Source organism: Lactuca virosa, chromosome 2 (assembly GCF_052849685.1).
Source record: "Lactuca virosa cultivar CGN04683 chromosome 2, Lactuca_virosa_CGN04683_v6, whole genome shotgun sequence".
NCBI classification, from domain to species: Eukaryota; Viridiplantae; Streptophyta; class Magnoliopsida; order Asterales; family Asteraceae; genus Lactuca; species Lactuca virosa.
The window spans coordinates 136,081,952-136,101,438 of record NC_136427.1 but is presented as its reverse complement, the minus strand read 5'-3'; the positions used below and the strand labels follow the sequence as shown (position 1 = coordinate 136,101,438).

At 35.7% G+C, this 19,487-nt stretch overlaps 1 long non-coding RNA gene and 1 pseudogene across 2 annotated transcripts; both read left to right on the top strand.

Moving 5' to 3' along the window:
* Positions 1 to 572: 572 nt before the first annotated feature.
* Positions 573 to 1,919, top strand: LOC145157797 (uncharacterized; annotated as a pseudogene).
* Positions 1,920 to 12,967: 11,048 nt separating this feature from the next.
* On the top strand, positions 12,968 to 14,477 carry LOC145156531 (uncharacterized). 2 transcript variants are annotated; one of them, XR_013736767.1, is made up of 5 exons: positions 12,968 to 13,225; positions 13,297 to 13,433; positions 13,670 to 13,741; positions 13,843 to 13,948; positions 14,251 to 14,477. It is a non-coding gene; the product is annotated as an uncharacterized LOC145156531 (long non-coding RNA). The 2 variants fall into 2 exon arrangements; XR_013736766.1 differs by lacking the exon at positions 13,670 to 13,741 and having other exon boundaries at positions 12,971 to 13,225.
* Positions 14,478 to 19,487: the final 5,010 nt, after the last annotated feature.

Here is a 19,487-nt window from a genome sequence, read left to right as displayed (position 1 = left end):
TACCACTCAGTTGGTTCCTTTACATATCAATGTGATCGTTCAATACAACTAAGGTACACTACTTGTTCCGAGGGATCTATTAAGTCACAAACCTAGTTCAACTTGTAACTATAGAGCCAAGTTAAGTGCACACAAGGAAATGACAAGGTTCTAGATGAGTATTGACCTGAGTTTTGGTGGATGTCACACCACGCTCATTCCTAGTTTCAAAGGATGCAAACTTGTTGTTTGGTGTTCTCTATGACATGGTTAAAGAGGTGGGAGCGGTTAATGTTATCCAAATTATCACGGATAATGTGTCTGCTTATGTTAAAGTGGGTAAGAAATAGATATTATGTAAATTAGTTTTTTTTAATTTACATTATGTTGATTATTAATTTTACTTTGGTGTTAACTTTGTAGGGAAATTATTGGAATCCAAAAGACCACACCTCTTTTGGACACCATGCAAGACACATTGTGTTGATCATATTTTAGAGGACATTGGCAAGCAAATTCCTAAGGTGAAAAGTTCTTTGAAAAATTGTATGTTGTTGAATGGGTTTATATATACCCATGTTGGTCTTGTGAACATGATGCGCAAGTTTACTAATCAAAGAAACTTACGTAGACCTGCTATTACTCGGTTTGTGTCTCTTAACAGTTTACACTTTATTAACCATTCATATTCGTTATGTTCTTGCATTTTTATTGTATCTAACTGAATTTTATGTTACATTTTATAGGTTTGCAACATCATTTATCACTTTATCACAAATTCACAAGCAAAAAGGCAATTTAAGAAAGATGATCTTGTCCAAAGAGTGGGCAGAAAGCAAGTGGGGCAAGGATGATATTAGGAAAAAGATGAAATCATATTTTATGCAAAACTCATTTTGGAGAAATATTGTCTATACTGTAAAGTTGACGAGACCACTTGTTAAAGTCCTTAGAATGGTCGACGGGGAAACAAAGCCAACGATGGGCTATATTTATGAGGCGATGGATAGAGCCAAGGAGGCTATTGCAAAAAGATTTCATAATAAAAAAGAGGAGTACAAGAAAGCTTTTCAGATTATTGATCAAAGGTGGCAATGCCAACTTCATCGGCCTTTGTATGCGGCTGGACATTACTTAAATCCAGAAACCTTTTATGATAACCAAGAAAGCGCATCTTGTGAATAAGTTATGAAAGGATTATATGCATGCATCGAGCGATTAGTTCCAGATTCTAGCATCCAAGACAAGATTTCTGCAGAATTATCTGTGTATCAAAATGTTGAAGGTTTATTTGGTATACCAATGGCAATTAGGCACAGAAAGACAAAACCACCAGGTTTCCTTTTTTCATCAACTAAACTTTATATATGATTAATTATATATTATAATTATAAAGTTTATGTAACAGTGTTAGTTTCTAACTTTTTTTCAAATGTGGTTTTTGCCAGCTGAGTGGTGGATATCTTATGGATCTTCGACTCCCAACTTGAAAAACTTTGTTGTACGAGTCCTTAGTCTTACATGTAGTGCTACAAGTTGTGAGAGAAATTGGGGAGTATTTCAACATGTAAGTTGCCATATTATATATATTATATGACATTTATTTTTATTGAATATCGACACATTCTGATATATGATATGTCTAATGTTATTGAATTTTTTTATTGTAGCTTCATATAAAAAAATGAATAGATCGGCGGAAAGTAGACTAAATGATATGATCTATGTGAAATTCAACCGTGCATTAGATCATAGATACAAAAAAGGGTATTGGTAATCCTATCCTCCTACATGAAATAGATGAGAGCAATGAATGGTTGATGGGTCGATTGGAGGAATATAAAGTAGATGATTTTGTGTTTCAAGGTGAAGATTTGACTTGGGATGTTGTAGAAGAGGCCTCCGGGGTAAATGAGCCTTATTATTCAACTAGATCATAAAGAGATAGTAGAGGAAAAGAAGCAATGGTATCTAGTAGGGCCCCTACTAGAGATGTGTTGGTTGATGAAAATGAGATGGAAGAGGATATTGGCTTGTCTAGTGATGAGGATGGAGATATGATGCTTGAGGTATATGATTATGATGATGATGATGATGATGAGTGATGAGTGATGGAAATTATATTAGGGCCTATTAGTTTCATTTTGCACTATTATTATACTATTGGTTATTTAGTTATTAATATTTGCTATTATGCACTACTAGTACTATTAGGGTCTATTAGTTTCATTTGCATTACTATTAGACTATTAGTTATTTAGTTATTAATATTTGCTACTATGCACTCTTATTTATATATATTTATGGTATTTTAGTATACTGGTAATCATGCATAACACATTCTGTTTCACTAATGACTACTTGTGCGCCTTGTCTACGTGATGCACGTGCATTCGCATCGAGCATCGTGCATCGTACTTCGGAATCCTTATCGCATTGGAACGCATCTCGCTTTTAAAACCAAGCCAGTGGCAATTTTGGCCTGGATGGGAAGGAAGCGGGGTAAGCTGGGCCACATGTATATTAGTCCTTTCAGGGTATTAGCCGGGTGTGTAGGGTTGCGTATCGTTTGGATCTGCCAGAGGAGCTCAATCAGATTTATAGCACATTTCATGTCTATCAGCTGCGGAAGTGCTTGGTTGATGATTCTGCGGTGGTTCCATTGGATGACATTCAGGTGGATGATCGCTTTGGGAAGAGGGTCACGACATGAGATATTATGTTCACGTCGTGGGTAATAGTTGACCAGTTGACCCACATCGTTTTGAGTGTCATAACGTGTGGAATAAGTTCTCACGACGTGAGAGCGGCCTAATGACTGCAGACCTTAATATTGCGGGTATTTAAAAGAATGAGAGGCAAGGGTTGCACATCCTCAGCCTCACTCACCCTCTAAGCCTCCTGGAAACCCTTATTTCGACCCTCTTTGAGGTCCTTGGTCATTCTTGGTGTTTTGCTTGCTTGAAGAAGAGGAAAAGAAGAGAAAGAAGTATCATTGTGGTGAAAGTTCCAAGAAGCATCATTATCATCAGCTCTTTTCCTGTTGGACCCCTTGTAAGTACCAAGACTCAAACTTTATTTCATTACATGGCTAGATCTAGGTTTTTGGTCCTATTTCCTTAAGTTATTGTTGGGTTTTCTATGCATCAAATACACTCTAAAACTAGGCAGTAGAAAAATCGAAACAATGATATACCTAAGTGTACATGCATCCTATGGATCTATGGCTTCATGCTAATTACATCAACCCTAGGAAACATAAAAACAAAGAAGAAAACATACCTCTTATGTAGCCCTTGATCTCCATGCTTGAGATCTTGAACCTCCATGAAGTTGCTTGGATGAAAGGACCCAAACTAGAATCCCTCTAATGGTATCACACCCAATGACACCAAAGAGTGGAATAAAAATAACTAGGAGAATGGTCAATTTCACAAACCCAAAAGGGTTAGAAATCGTCCCTAAGAGAGGGGGGGGGGGGAAGAAGGGTTGGTGAAACTTCAAGCCAAGGTGCAAGGAGGAATGGAATCCCTAAAGCCCTATTTATAGCCTTGGATGCCTCCTAGGGTTTAGTACTCCTTCCCATGTGGGATGGGAGCATAACCACGAAATTTTACTCCTTTCCCATGTGGGATGGAGTGATTTTCATCCAACCCTAATTCCATAAGGGTTTTGGAACATTCCTGATTAACCAACTATCGATTAATGAACGTTCAACCCTTTAATTAATTAAACTGTTAATTAATTCCCAAAATATATTTCCATTTAGTTTGTAACTAATTATTAACTATAATAATTAATAAACCAATTTCTCCTTTATTTATTCTACTCAATTTGGGTCTTGAGGGCAACCCAAAAGGACCCTGCTATTATTAGAAATATTACCAATAGTTAATGACCTTGGACACTATTCCAATAATTATAGCTAGTTGGAGTGAAGAAGATCCATAAAGTTAGCAACTTTATGAATTCAAATGGTCCTTTGAGTCTCATATCATCCAGATCTGGAAGTTGGTGAAGTATTAGAAGCATGCATGAGAACTTGAGGCCATATTTCTACTTTTGACCTAAAATGGTGTGGGGACATGCATGGTGCATGCATGTCCATATGTGACAACCCGAAATTTACTCCGTCACTGTAACCCGTTTCCGTTAATAAAAGTTAGTTCTATTAAAATTTTCCGTTAACTTTTATTTATTAAAATAATTCATTTTGAGTTATTAAAATAATATATATTTAATGACGGAATAAAAGCATCTAAGTCGGGTTACGGTTAGTTTACCGGGTATAAGCATTTAGCTCCGTTTAAACGACAGTGTATGGTGGGTCCCCACTAGGCAGCCATATATAAAGGAGGAGTGTCCACCTTTAGAGTCTTTTCCCACCTTGGAGCTTTCTCTCTCTACTTCCTCTCTCTAAAATCGGGTTTGGCTCAAGAACACCACTTTCAAGCCTCAAAAATCAAAGGTAATCTTCCTAACTTGATTTTCTAGCTTGGTATTCATGCTATTTCGAGTTGGATCATCCAAACACCCCAACATGCATGTGTTTACGTTTTGGGGAGCCTCCCAAAACCGTAAACTCCTATATGAGGGTTTTGAAGCCCCAAAACACTTCCAAACCTTCTCTAATGCTTAGATATAGCTTAGATACTTGCATGCATGGACTAAGGAACCCAAGATCATGACTTTTTGGCCATAAACTTGAGTTTACGGTTCTTGAACACTCAAAAACCGTAAACCCAAAACCGTAAACACCTCAAATGGTGTTTTGATGCCCCTAAACCCTTCCTTAGCTTGTTTGATGAACTAGAAACTAGTGTAGATGAGCTTAGGAACCAAAAACATGAAATGGTTGAAGTGGTCAAGGGTTTACGGCTGTAAACCCTAGAGTTTACGACCGTAAACTCCCAAGGAGTGGTCCAAGGACCGTAAACTCCAAGGGAGTACCCAATTGAACCCTAATCACTTCCCAAGCCCTTGAATTGATCCTAGGAACCTTCCTTGTGATGCATGAGACCTTTAGACACACAAACTCACCATTTCCATGAGTTTACGGCCGTAAACTCATGGGGGAAATGGTCTCCCAACCGTAAACACACTTAAGTGTGGCCAAGTGAAGTGTAAACTCCATAGTGAGGCCATACACTCCTTAGATGCCACCTTTAGCACTCCTAACACTTGAAACAAAGTGTTTTCATACATTAAAGTGCCTTTACTCACTTAATTAGTGATTACACAACTAATTAGATACTTTATACATCACTACATGTTACATAGGATCCGTGTGTGTGTTCAAGTCCTCACTTGACACCTAGCATCCTACCCGGCGTTTCCATCCACTTCACTCACTACAGGTGAGTTCATACCCCTAAATGAACCTTTTTAAATGTTTTTAACTGTTTTATGGGGGGGAATACAAGTTGAACCAAATAAGTTATAGTAACAATCGCATGTGAATTATAACTTGCAACCAAAAGGATTTTCTACACTATTGACTGTTTTTACCACCAAAAAGGGATTTTCTATACTTTCAACTATATTGCCAATTAAACTGTTTCCAAATGCTTACCAAATTCATTTTCGTGTTAAATCACTATAAAACTATTTTCGAAAATTCTTTTAAAACTATTTTTATTCTCAAACCATATCTACACCAATATATTTATATAAGTAAGACTTGAAGGACTTAGGACTAATAACTCACCTTACTTCCTGTTCTTGTTTGATTGTGGGCTTAGGGTATTTTGTTATTAGTCCGACTCTCGTTGAATTCTTAGTTATATATCGCATATATTTGTGTCAGATATAAAAGTTTTCATATCAGTTCAATGCCTTTGGTTATCAAAGACATGCAACCAACAATACTATTTAACTATAATAGGTATAGTTAAGGGATACTACTCAATGCTACTATTTCCATGACAACTATCAGAGTCAGTTCAGTTGTGAGTCAATATATGCTATGTACTATACAAGAGAACACTATATATTATACAAGGAGAACATTACATACTATACAAAGAGAACACTATATGCTATACAAAGAGAACACTACATACTATACAAGAGAACTTACTAAAATAGAATGTGACATACTATTTCTCGATACGACACATCTTTGTGCTATCACCGCATAACCAGAGTCTCCTGGAGTGAGAGCGGGCATTATGTGTATAGATCTATACGGGACAGACACTCCCACATCCCGACTGCTAGCTACAGTCCGAGCCGTCTAGGCCCAGGGGTGACAAAATGTCACATCACTACATATGACTCGGAGGGTCAAAGGGATTCGATCGTCAATCAGCATGGTTACGTACGAGTTCACATTCAAACCTTTAATTAATACTTTAAAAATTAAAGGCAACAGACTCCCTGAGGAGTATTGTACATTTAATACTACCTGGAGCCTGCATTTCATTACATATGGCCGACAGTGATACTGTTGGGGTAAAACATTTTTCTCATTACTATACATGGATAGAGTCAAACTATATTTTCAAACTAATAACTACTGGGAAAACTTGTACATTATCAAAGGAACAAACAAACCATCGGGTCTTGGTGAAGACTAATTTTTCTGGAAAACATAGGGTTTTCTAGGGCCCATGCTATTTTCGAACACCGAAACTTACTTTTACAATGTATAATTGTGAATATTTTATACAGGAAATGACACTAAATACTTATGAACTCACCAGCTTTATGCTGATAAACGTTTTCAAAATAACTTGTATTCTCAGGTCATTAGTAGACAGGTACGGATGCAGATTTTGAGAAGACGGAGCACATATAAGACTCCACTTTATTTTGATTGTATTTTTGTGTCTAACATTTGTACTGAACACGTTTGTATTACAATTATTATCTTAATGCAATGGATGTTGTTGCTTGTCTTTACTATTATGCTTTGTTATGATACTGTACATGACGTCCTCCACCCCAGAACGTATTCCGCCGTTCTCGGTTTTGGGGTGTGACACCATAACGGAAGCAATTTTATGGACCATTAGGGTCCCATTAAGCTTTTGTAAGTGTTGAGTTTGAAGGTTGAATGGATTAAGAACGTTGTAACTTTGGTTTCGGCTTCAGACTGATTCTCACGATGTGAGACAAGAGGTCTCAAGACGTGAGCATGAGAAACCCGTCCCTTGCTGAGTTGTCTGAGTCAGGAGCGAGTCTTTGGAATCGGACCGGGTGACTATCACGACATGAACAAGGCTTAGTCACGACGTGAGGCTTGGTATTGGGATTATTGATCGAATTAGTGGGTTGACTCGTTGTCTGGGATTGATTCTGGTCATTTTGGTTATAAGGCATTTTGGTAAGGTCTGGACTTGAAAGGGTAAAATGGTCTTTTTCCTGAAGGGGAGAGAAGGTTGACTATTTAGGCCCTTGATATTGATTAGATGACTTAATTTCTAACTAAGGTAACTTGTATGTATTTAGTGTGAGGAGTTTTCCTATCAGCAACATGAGCATTTATTTGATTTTTCAGCAGATTGAGGTGAGTCTCCTCCCAGTTTTTAGCGGGTCAAAGGCACCAATGTCGGCCTATGGATTATGGTTATTAGTTTTCTAGCATTCTATGTGACTCATTCATGTATGGTATGTGTTTGTATATATATATATATATATATATATATATATATATATATATATATATATATATATATATATATATATATATATATATATATCGGGCAGGTCACGATGTCGGGCGGGTCCTGATGTATGTATGTATGCATGATATGTATGGTATGAGGTATTTTGGGGAAACTCCCTAAGCTTTATGCTTATGTTTTTCAATTTATGTTTTAGGTATTTCCAGTTTGAAGGGGAAGAGCTCGGGATGATCGCATCACACACACACACCATGATTTTTCCGCTTTATTGACTCTGATGTATTTTGGATGATTATTGATACACTATGACTTTCTTATGGGTTGATTATCATGTATGGTTGATGTTTATTTAATATTAAAACAAAGATTTTGGTTCCGGGTTTTCGGGACCTTACAAGGTCGGCTTGGTTGTTGGATTTCAGAATGGCTATACGCTGACATGAACCTGCCTCCCAACTGTTCCCCCTGGCTGATCATTATTTGATACAACTCTCGATAATTGGGAATTAAGGATGGGTCTAGACTACGTTACCAGATTTTCCTATAGATAAATAATCTCTAGTATTGTAGGTTAATACCTGTTAGGTGCGTACTCATCATGTTAGGCGCGTACTCGCCAATTGGATCACTTAGTTAGATGTTAACCATCTGAGAAACTGTCAAGGTGAATTCTCATCACTATATGTATGTATCCTCTGTATGTTAGGATATAGTTACCATATAGTATGCACTTAGGCCATTAGACTATGATAGTTACTTGCCTGTTATGTGGATTGTTGTTATATGTTGATATGTTTATATGGAGTTAAGGGGAAACCAGCCTTGTGCTGAAGGGAAAAAAAGTCAGGTGGACTAACATGGAAAGCGGACCAGCCACGTGCTGAAGACTATATAAGGTGGACCAGATATATACTAAAGGCCAAGGTGCGGACCAACTATAAGTTGAAGGCCATTATGTGTATGCATTGTGCATATGTTGTGGTATGTGGTATATTGAAGGAATTCACTAAGCCTCGACTTACAGTTGTTGAATAACTACTTTTCAGGTTGTTTATCAGATCGGGGAAAGGCTCGCGAATGATTGTATCTACATCGAGGGGATCAATAATGTTTTAATTAACTTCCGCAAAAACACTCTTTTATAATTAAATATCTGACATCGGTTTATAGGATAATGTGTAAGACTTATATTTTAAATAAATAAAAATGAAAATTTTGTTTTGAAAATCGGGACGTTACATATTGATTTTCAACTAATTAGTTACTACAAATCAAGAGTTTCTCATTTACGGTACTTAATTGTACTTATTATACATAGCTCACATATGTAGATCATATTGCTAAAGTTTGTAGAATAATATGGAGAGAAAAACGACTAAGTAAATACAAACATGCATTTTGGGATGCATGTTTTTTAAAGAACGAAAAAGAAGTAATCATAATTTTCAAAGATGTTAATTTGTAGAAGCTAACACGTTTATTGATATTTTTCTTATTTTCATATGGTCTTCTATTATAAGATTGTAAGTTCAATGAATGTAATATATGTTGGTCCAAAAATTTTGTAGTCCATATTTTTATTTATAGCCATTATGTGATATAATTTGTTCATGAGTTTGCATAAGTTATTATTGATTATACATAATAGAAATTGTTCGTTTTAATTACGAATTGTAATTGTTAACTAATAAATTCAAATACCAATGAATAATTGCTAATATCCTTTACATTGTTTGTTATATAATGTGTGAAATAAGTAGATATTAATATGATTGTATATTTAGAGGCAAAAGAAAAGAGTTAGGTTGTAGTCTTTTGAATATTAAATCCTTCATTTCTCTTTTTACGATGACAATCGCTATTAATACAAAAAATAAATAAAATTAAAATTTTAGAAGCTAAAATACAGATGTCAAAATAGGCCAAAATATAAAAACCGACAACTTTAAAACCCACTCCACGGCAAACAAAAAAAATTAGCAAACCATCGAAACAATTTTTGCAATTTGTTTGATAAAAACAAAGTTTTTAAAATATTTAAAATAAATTAGATGTTATAAAAAATGATAATATATAATAATTATTATAACAAACAAAGTTTAAATTAAGTTTGAATTATGTTAAATACTAAGAAAAAAAACCAGTAAATTAATTTTTTATATTGTCTTCTAAATTAGGTTTAAATATGTATAATACAAAAAATACTTACGTAAATTATGATTATAAATATAAACAAAAAATATGGTTAAAAAAAGTAAATTTGAACATATCTAAAAAAAATTGAAATTTTCACAATTACTATTTTAAACATGCGCAACGTGCGAGATTACGTCTACTATCTTATAAAACAAACATTTTGCTTGATTTTTATGCATTTGAAACCTCCTAATTTAATTATTATCACTCAAAAGACTTTTTAATAATTATTATTAACCGGATAACATGAAAAACATCAAACATAACACGAACAAATATAAATAATGTTAATAATAGGAACATTTTTGTCATATTCTACAACGGTTAAGGACCTCTAAGGGAGGAAAAATGACTTTTTTTGTGGGTATTGTTTTTCATATAAATTTAAAGATTTTTTTTTAATTTTACCAATTATTCAATATATAGTTCCTTCCGATATGTCGCATCTTATATTTGGGGCAGACACTTTCACACATATTGATACACAAACAAATCTTGTTGACAAGTGTAAATTCTTTAAATAGATTTGGTTTTCACCATCCTCCATTAAACAACAACGGAAATTATCTTCACATTTACTATTTGACACTTCTATTTAAATTCTTTGAAGAGATTTGGTTTTCATCATCCTCCCCTCAACAAAGGAAATTATCTCCACATTTACTATTTGACACTTCTATATGTATCAATAAGTGTAATTTTTTTTCTTAAGAGTTTTTGTAAAAACCATTTTAATATTTATGAATATTAAAATATATGGAAAACAATGAAATACTCACCGTTGGGACCGCAACGTGGATTTATTGAAGCCCGGAAGGTATTGGAAAATTTGAAGCCATATTAGCAAATGCATTGCTACATATAAATTATATATAAATTGTTTTACATGTTAATTGGTCTTAATTTTCATTAAACTCATGGTTTCTTTTTTGATCATATAAATATCACATGTGAACTAAAGACAAGTCATGCATATTTTAATCTTGTACCAAGCATTTTTTTATGGCAGGGTGTGTTTGTATTAGTCTCTAATAAGAATTAGATGTTGGTATCCAAAAAATGCCTATGTGGTTTTAGTTTGCCGATGCTGGAATATGAAAAAATAATATGATGCGTAGATATGCATTTAAAAAGTAATAAGTGCATCACATTAGTTACTTAGTCGATAGTGTAGACTACAAATGAATATAAATGTCACTTTGTGCATTTTCCAATGGGACGATCTGGATTAAAGGAGAGTAGTGGAGATGTATGGTGATAAACGAACATAAGTTTTATAGTATTTGTTGGATGTCTTTGCTTTGATACAAAATAACTCATCAAATACAGAAAACAACATTACAACATTTCTAAAAATGGAAATGTTTGTATTTTGAATAACATGGAATGTTAATGTCAAATATAAAAGGTGTTATTATACAAAATATCATTAACATATATTAATTTGTCAAAATTTTAAATATGTAATTTTACGTTCCCAAGCGTAGCTATTCGCCTAATTTTGAATTAATATACGTCACATCGGTCTTTAATAAACGAAACGTTAGTTGGTTGATGAAAAAGGTTTGTATTTTCCTTTGTGTTGAAAAAAGGTTTGTATTTTCCTTTGTATTTGAGTTATGGAATTTTATATAAATATAAGGATGGAGCATGATTAACAACATAAGCCGCTGTGGAAAAACAATCGGATAAAAGTTTCCTCAGTGAGGTTCCCAGGTTCGAAAGGGCTACGGAATACCTACGGATACTAATTACCTACGGATTAGCTACGGAGTAAGCTTTCCGTTAGAATTCCGTAGCTAATCCGTAGCTAAGTAGCTACGGATTAGCTACGGATTTTTCTTATTTTCAATTTTTCGGGCACCAAACATAGTTTTTTTCGCTTCGTTTTTTTCACACCACCACCACCGTCACCGTCACCGTCACCATCACCACCATCACCATCATCATCACCGTCACCGTCACCATCACCATCACCACCACCACCACCACCACCATCACCGTCACCATCACCACCCTCACCATCACCACCACCACCACCACCATCACCATCATCATCATCACCATCACCACCATCACCATCACCATCACCATCACCATCACCATCACCATCATCATCATCATCACCATCACCATCACCATCATCATCACCATCACTATCACCATCACCATCACAACCCTCACCATCACCATCATCACCATCACCATCACCATCACCATCACCATCACCATCACCACCACCACCATCACCATCACCATCACCATCACCATCACCATCACCATCATCATCACCACCATCACCATCACCATCACCACCACCACCATCACCATCACCATCACCATCACACTATCAATAGTCATCGTCATCATCATCATCATCATCATCCTCATCGTCATCATTTATGCATCAGTTTGTTGTTGTTTATGTTTTGTTTTAAGTTTAATCAGGTTTACACTTAAATGGGGGAGGTTTGTTGGTGATTTCATATCATCAATATTATTGAAGTGTAATATGATTAAAATTGTTCTTGTTGAATATTGAACAAGTTAGGTTGGTGTAGGAGTGCACACTTGTTCAACTTTTTCAAGATTGAAAGTACATTGTTATTTAGGGGAGAAGCCCCTAAACGAACGGGGGTCCGGGGGCAGCGCCCCTGGCGTTGCTATATTAAAAAATGCATCAAAAATCCAATTTTAGAAAGTTGACCCTTTTTAGAAAGTTAAATGTTCGTGTTTTAAATATGTAAGAAAATTTATCCAAAAAAAAAAAAGTTAAGACTCGAATAATAATAATAATAATAATAATAATAATAATAATAATAATAATAATTAGAATAATAATAATAATAATAATAATAATAATAATAATTTGAATAATAATAATAATAATAACAATTAGAATAATAATAATAACAATAATAATAATAATAATAATTATTTGAATAATAATAATAATAATTTGAATAATAATAATAATAATAATAATAATAATAATAATAACGGTAATGAAAGTGGTTAAAAGTTTTACCGGTCAAGATGAGTATGGATGTGGCATTCCCAGCCAAGTGGTATAGTCGATGGTCTTGTACGTAATTTACTCGAGTTCGAGTCCCTATACCCCCTTTTTTTTCATTTTTTTTTGGCCTTCTTCAGTTTAGGGTTTCTTATTTTTTATTGTCCGCCTTCACCTCCATTTTGCGGTCGACTCCTACGCTTTCCTTCATATCGGCTCCTACGCTTTCCTTTATATCGACTCCTTCTCGCTTCTGTCTTCCTACATTTTGTCTTCTGTGAACGCTACCCAAAACCCCCTCGTTGCTCGTCCCTTCTCCGGCGCATTCACCCATTTTCCGGCGTTCCTTCCCTCTCCGGCAGCATAGCTCCTCCGTCATTACCCCTGCTCGATTTCTTCTCGCACAAAGGTAAAACCTAGATTTTTTTTTAATTTGAAGAATGTAATGTAGATGCTTAATCTTTGTTCGATTTCTTCTAGATTTTAATTCCCTGCAAGTCGTCCCACCTCACATCTTCCACTAACGGTCGTCGCCCTGCTCCCATCGCCATTCTCCACCATATCTGCTTCAATTGTCGCCTCCCTCCATTCTGGTTTTCCTGCTTTCTTTGATGAATGTAAGCCTTCCATTTCAGTTTTGTCAAACTTTCCCAAACTTAGAAGATGATTTAATTGATTTACACAGGATAAGTGTTAGGGTTGAGCTAAATAATTGTTGTGTAACTTATTTTAAAGAGCATACATTGGTTATAGTCAAGTGAACCTATATTTTTGGTTGAGTTACAAATTAACTTATATATGTTTCTTTTGTTGGGAGTAGATATATTGTTTATATCTGTTTCTTCTGTTACAGGTTGAAAAGGGAAAAGATGCTACAATAGTCGCTTGAGAAAATGATTGCTTTTAAATCCAACTTATGTTTATGGTCTATTATTACTTAAGTTTATGTTTATAGTCTATTATTACTGAAGTTAATGTTTTTCCTGCAAGTTTATGCTTATGGAATAGTTTGGGTTCCATGTACAGGTACAATATATATTGTTTCACATATAGCCGATTGGATATCTTGCAACTAAATTTGCTTAAGTGGTTGGAAAGAAAAGCATAATCCAAGGACTCTATTTGCATTTGGGTAAGATCAAGTAAACGTTTCTGTAACTACTAAGCATCTATGAGTTAGATTTTCACTAATATATTGCTATATAGCCTTTTGTCATGCTATTATTTTATGATTTCTGCAATTACCATGAACTACTTTAAATTCAGTATATTTTGCCTCTTAAATGCAAGATATACATGCTTATTATAACATCTTACTTATGGTGTTGTACTTTGAAAAATGTTCCCAATTATGGCTATAATAAACAAATAAATAAAAGTACGTTGCTATATTTGTATTTTTTCGTGATCATTGATTATGGTGTGTTGAAACAGGAACAATTGGCGCCCTTTGATTCAAAACTCAAATTGAAGAACACTTGTGAACCTTTATCGATTCAACATACCTAATAATTTGCCAAGTAATCCACCAAGTGATTCTCAATTTTATGTTTGTAAGCACTTAGTTAAACATTTGTAGTTGACACTTTTAATGTGTATTAGTAGAAACATTTAATGTATTATTAGACAATGTTCATTAGTAATATGTATTTTATTTGATACTTTTTTTAGGTTTATTAGTTTTATTATAATGTTATTTGTTTTGTAGTTGAATTTCAATATTATTATAAGTTTAATGTAATGAGTTTTTTCAATATTTTGGACAGAAAAAACTGGATTTTTGTATAATTTTTTACTGTTTCTTTTTAAATAAAAAGTAATTAGCTACGGATTACCTACAGAAAATCCGTAGCTATTTACTTCCGTAGCAATTCCATAGCTATTTATTTCTGTAGCTATTCCGTAGCTATTTAGTTCCGTAGCTATTCCGTAGCTATCCATTTCCGTAGCTATTCTGTAGCAAATCCGTAGCTATTTATTTCCGTAGCTATGGTAGCTACGGAAAATTCCGTAGCTATTCCGTAGCAATTCTGTAGCTAATCCGTAGCTATAATTTAGCCACGGGCCATTATGCTACAGCCATTTTTCCGTAGCAATTCCGTAGCTATTCGCTTATAGCTACGGAATAGCTACGGATTGTGTTGTAGCTATTAGACTAGTTTTCTAGTAGTGAATTAATAATCAAATTATTCATCACGTCTCTGCAATATGATCCAGGATTTTATAGGACTCTACATACATCAAATAAGCGCATCACATTAACTTCCGAGTTGAAAGTATATATATGATAATTTTCTCGTACATCCAATCACATGTTTGCGAGATAATAGAATCAAAATTTAGAAAATGCAAAGTAAAAGTGAGAAGAACTCTATCTAAATGGGTCACTACGTGCTTCCTGTTTTCGTTTCATTAACTTCACAATACCAAATCAAATAGTTTCAAGGTTTTCTTAGACAAAAAAAACATCACTGTAAATTTTAGAAGACCACATACCTGATGTTGGACCTAGTGAAAATCAAAATTGAAATCAAACACAAATGGATGGCATTTCATCGAGCGTTACTCATTTAAGCATTGCTACAAACCATACCAAACAGAACAGAGACTATTACAAACTACCAAACTGATATGCATGAGCAACTTTAATAATTTCAAGAAACTAAAAGAAGGGTGAAACTAATAACCTGTTGTACTCGATTTCGAACTACAGCCCAAAATTTAAGGCTCGATTTCGATCTGAATGTGTGCAGATGATCTTCCTACATTTGTTTTTTTAGGGTGATGATGTTCCGGGGGTTTTGATTCGAAATAAATTTGTGGGAAGAAGAGATAATAACTAAGGCAGCGTGGGATTTTTCCGTACAACCCTAGAATCGGAAATCGTGGTGGAGGAGAAGATAAAAGTTAGAACCTTTGTTGGACAGGATGGCTTCATGATCAAAGATGGACTTCAAAGGGATTTAAGAGATGCCCGTAGATGTAGGTGTTTATCTTGGTTGACACGATCGGAATATCAGAGGCGATGAAGTCACATGTATAGAGAGAGAGTGTGTGTTTTTATTCGGTATTTAATATCTAATGGAGTATTTTTTTATATCCGAAAATGCCCGTACTTTATTAGTTAGAAAGCCAAAAATACCCTTGTAAATAATTTTTTGGAACCGGCAAATGAAATAAAATAAAATAATATAAAAACCAAGGATAACAACTAGCAAGGAGCTAGACAAAGGCCGAACCATCAGGTGCAAGAGGGAAAAAAATACAAAGGTACAAAGGGGAAATAACAGACGTTATAGACACAAAAGCGGGCATGAACACCAATTATTCCAATAAACATTACCATTTTTACCCTTATGTTTGAACCAAACATACATTGCACCAATTTGACTACCTCCTTTATCCAATCAATTGATGTCATGTGTGAAGTTGAGCTTTTTTTGTCAATATGATACCTCAAAAGTTTCGGCTGTGTAACGACCATCTAATGCCAAATCACACGTCGATGATTCTTGGTTTTCTGTTAGTTGGATGGGACCTATAATTTGAATAAGTTGGTTCAGGTGGTTACTAGGTGGTTACTGTTCGGGGTGCAACTCCAAGACCACGGAAAACCTGCGTCATAATCCTATCCGTAACCATGCACTTCTTATGAGAATAAATACAGTATAACTCAGGAACAGGTGACCAACACCCAACCAATTGTCAACCCAAAAAACGTTTGACACCATGAGTTTATCTTCCTTCTTATTATTTTCTAACATGGTACGCCAATTTTGATAAAATCTTTCTTTAATTGTGCTATATTATTCCACACGCCCGTTATCGTCTTATTAGTTGTATATTCAGCCGCTCTTCCTTCCAACTTATGAATACTCATGATGACCCTACTCCATAGAGCTGGGGGATTGGATTTCAGCCGTCACCACCACTTACAGAGTAGAGATACGTTCTGAGCTTTAATAGACCCCACATCAAGACCTTCGACTTCCTTTGCAGCTACTACCTTGTCCCAAGAGGCCCAACAAATTTCTTCCTGTCTTCTGATCCTCCCTAAAAGAATCTTCTTCCCAGTTTCTCCAAAGAATTGATCACACCTATGGGAGCAGCAAAAATAGATAAAAAAGTATGTTGGTAAGTTTCTCAGGACTGATTTTATGAGGGTATGCCGACCCCCAAATGACAGATTCTTTGCCTTGCAAGATGAAAGCTTTGCTTGAAATCGCTCAATTACATTTCCTGTTCATATATGCTCATTCCGGGACCCCAAGTTAGTTAAATGGGAGTGTACAAGGTTCAGATCCTAACAATTGGGCCCATCGAGTGGTTTCCAACCATGCCGCCCCGATACCAAACACTTTTGATTTATAGAAGTTCAACTTAAGGCCCGATGCCATCTGGAAGCATCTAAAAATTCTAGCAAGATTCTGAATTTTATCTTTTGACCATTCACCTAAAAACAATGTGTCGTCGACATATAATAGGTGGGATGAAACAACCCAAAAATAAGACCCGAGATTTTCATTTCTACATTACTAACATAGTAAAACATATCATTTTTTACAAAAACAAGGTAATCAAAGTTTTATCAATACATCGTCATTATCGGAGTAAATCACAGAATGGAGAATCATGTGGTGTGTGCCCTACAATCATTCCGAGCTCTTCCCTTTGAAAACAGAAGTACCTGAAACATAAACTGAAAACCGTAAGCACAAAGCTTAGTGAGTTCTCCAAGATACCACATACCATACATACATATCACATAACGGGCCACACCCTAATTCGCATAACGGACCCAACCCAAGGAGTATAACGGGCCCCACCCTAACTCGCATAACGGGACCTGCCCACCTACAATTCATATAAGCATAGCAGGTAATAATATATAGAGAGTAACCATCGGGCCCCGCCCAGTAAACATATAAGCACATATACATACAACTGTCACAAAGACAACGAGTATTCTAACATAACAGATCATGGACCGGCATTGGTGCGTTAGACTCGTTACACAGTGAGGAAACTCACCTCAGTCGACAGACAAATCCTATAATTGTTGCAGCTGCTGCGAACCGTCTCCACGAACTGAGCTAAACAACCAAACTATACTTAATAATATCCAGGGCTAAATTCAAGCACTAGGCCCAAAAACGGTCCAACATACCAGGTCCACTAATGGCCCAAGCCCATTGGGCCCACTAAGGCCCAAATCCACAATCCTAGGCCCAACAAATAAGTTCAAACCTTAATGAAAATCCTCAGTCCAACAAAATAAGCCCAATAACTCAACCCAAGACCAAAACCCCAAAGTCCAAACGGTCCAAAAAGGTCCAAAACTCAAAACAACATACTGATCGCTCGGCATACGCTCCATGGCTTGGGACGGGGTGAAAATCCGGTACGCGGGGCATACCACACATTACGCTCAGCGTAATTGCATTCTTCCAAAAATCTCATTTCTGACTTAACCCATTAAGCACTTAGCCCCCGAACCTCAGGAAACCTTCAAATTAAGTCCTTAACTCGTAAAGTTGGCAATTTACCCTTTTGTATGTCTTAATGGGACCCTAAATCCGCTTTTGTCCATCAAGTCCCATAATAAGGGCTCTAACTCATGCATGGTCCAATATCAACAATCAAGATAGCATTCTTATGAACTAACAACATCAGAAGGGGCAAGATCTAACACTCCAAGCTCCTGGAGTGGCTCAAACTTACGAGGAGAACTTAATACACCATAAAAGCTCCTAACCTTGCCTTAAACTCAAACTAGCATAAGAAGGAGTCAAGATGAGAACTTTATACCTTCTGAAGCTTCCCAAGAGAGTGAAGGTTGTGGATTTGCAACACCAAAGCCACACCAAGCTTGATCACCAAGATTCCCTTCCTTGAAATAACACCAAAAACTTTTCAAAATCAGTTCTAAACTCAAGAACACACCACCAAGGGATTAGGGTTTGAAATGAGGCTCTAAGGTTAGTGGGGCCGAGAAATGAGAGAGCCTTGAGCTCATAATGATGTTTAAATAGTGCCCAAACCCTAAAATTTAGGGTTTGGCACTCAGCCAATTACGTTGGGCGCACACACCCAGACACCCGCATTTTATTAAATGTATACATGGGACCATTCTTGCAAATCTTTTCCACTAAGGACCACTTTTGCCATAACTTCAAACAGCCATAACTTCTTCGTTTCAACTCTGTTTCCGACGAACTTTATATCCACGAAAAGGTGACGAGAAACCCAATACTTCTAACAATTCACCTTTGCCTTAAAACTTCCCGAACCAAAACATAAAATTCATAAAGGCCCGAACTGCCAAATTGCGATTATACCCTTGGCTCCAAAACACCAACTGAACTCCCGGATAATCTAAATCACATTACCCACACCCAAAAGGGTCTAAATCTCTTTTCCTCAAAGGCCCTAAGCCTGATGATACTCGGTCTTCGGGCCTCCACCCCGCATTAGGACACGATTCGGAACAGGGTGTTACAACTATCTATGATATTTTCTTAACCAAGAAACTAACCTGGTGTTACAACTATAGATATTTTATAGGATGCAGAGATAAATAGATGTATTTTGGATCTCTTAAATAAATAGAATGAATTGAGAGGATGCAGGAGGAAGTCGGATGATGAAGGAGGAGTTTTTCATCAAATGCG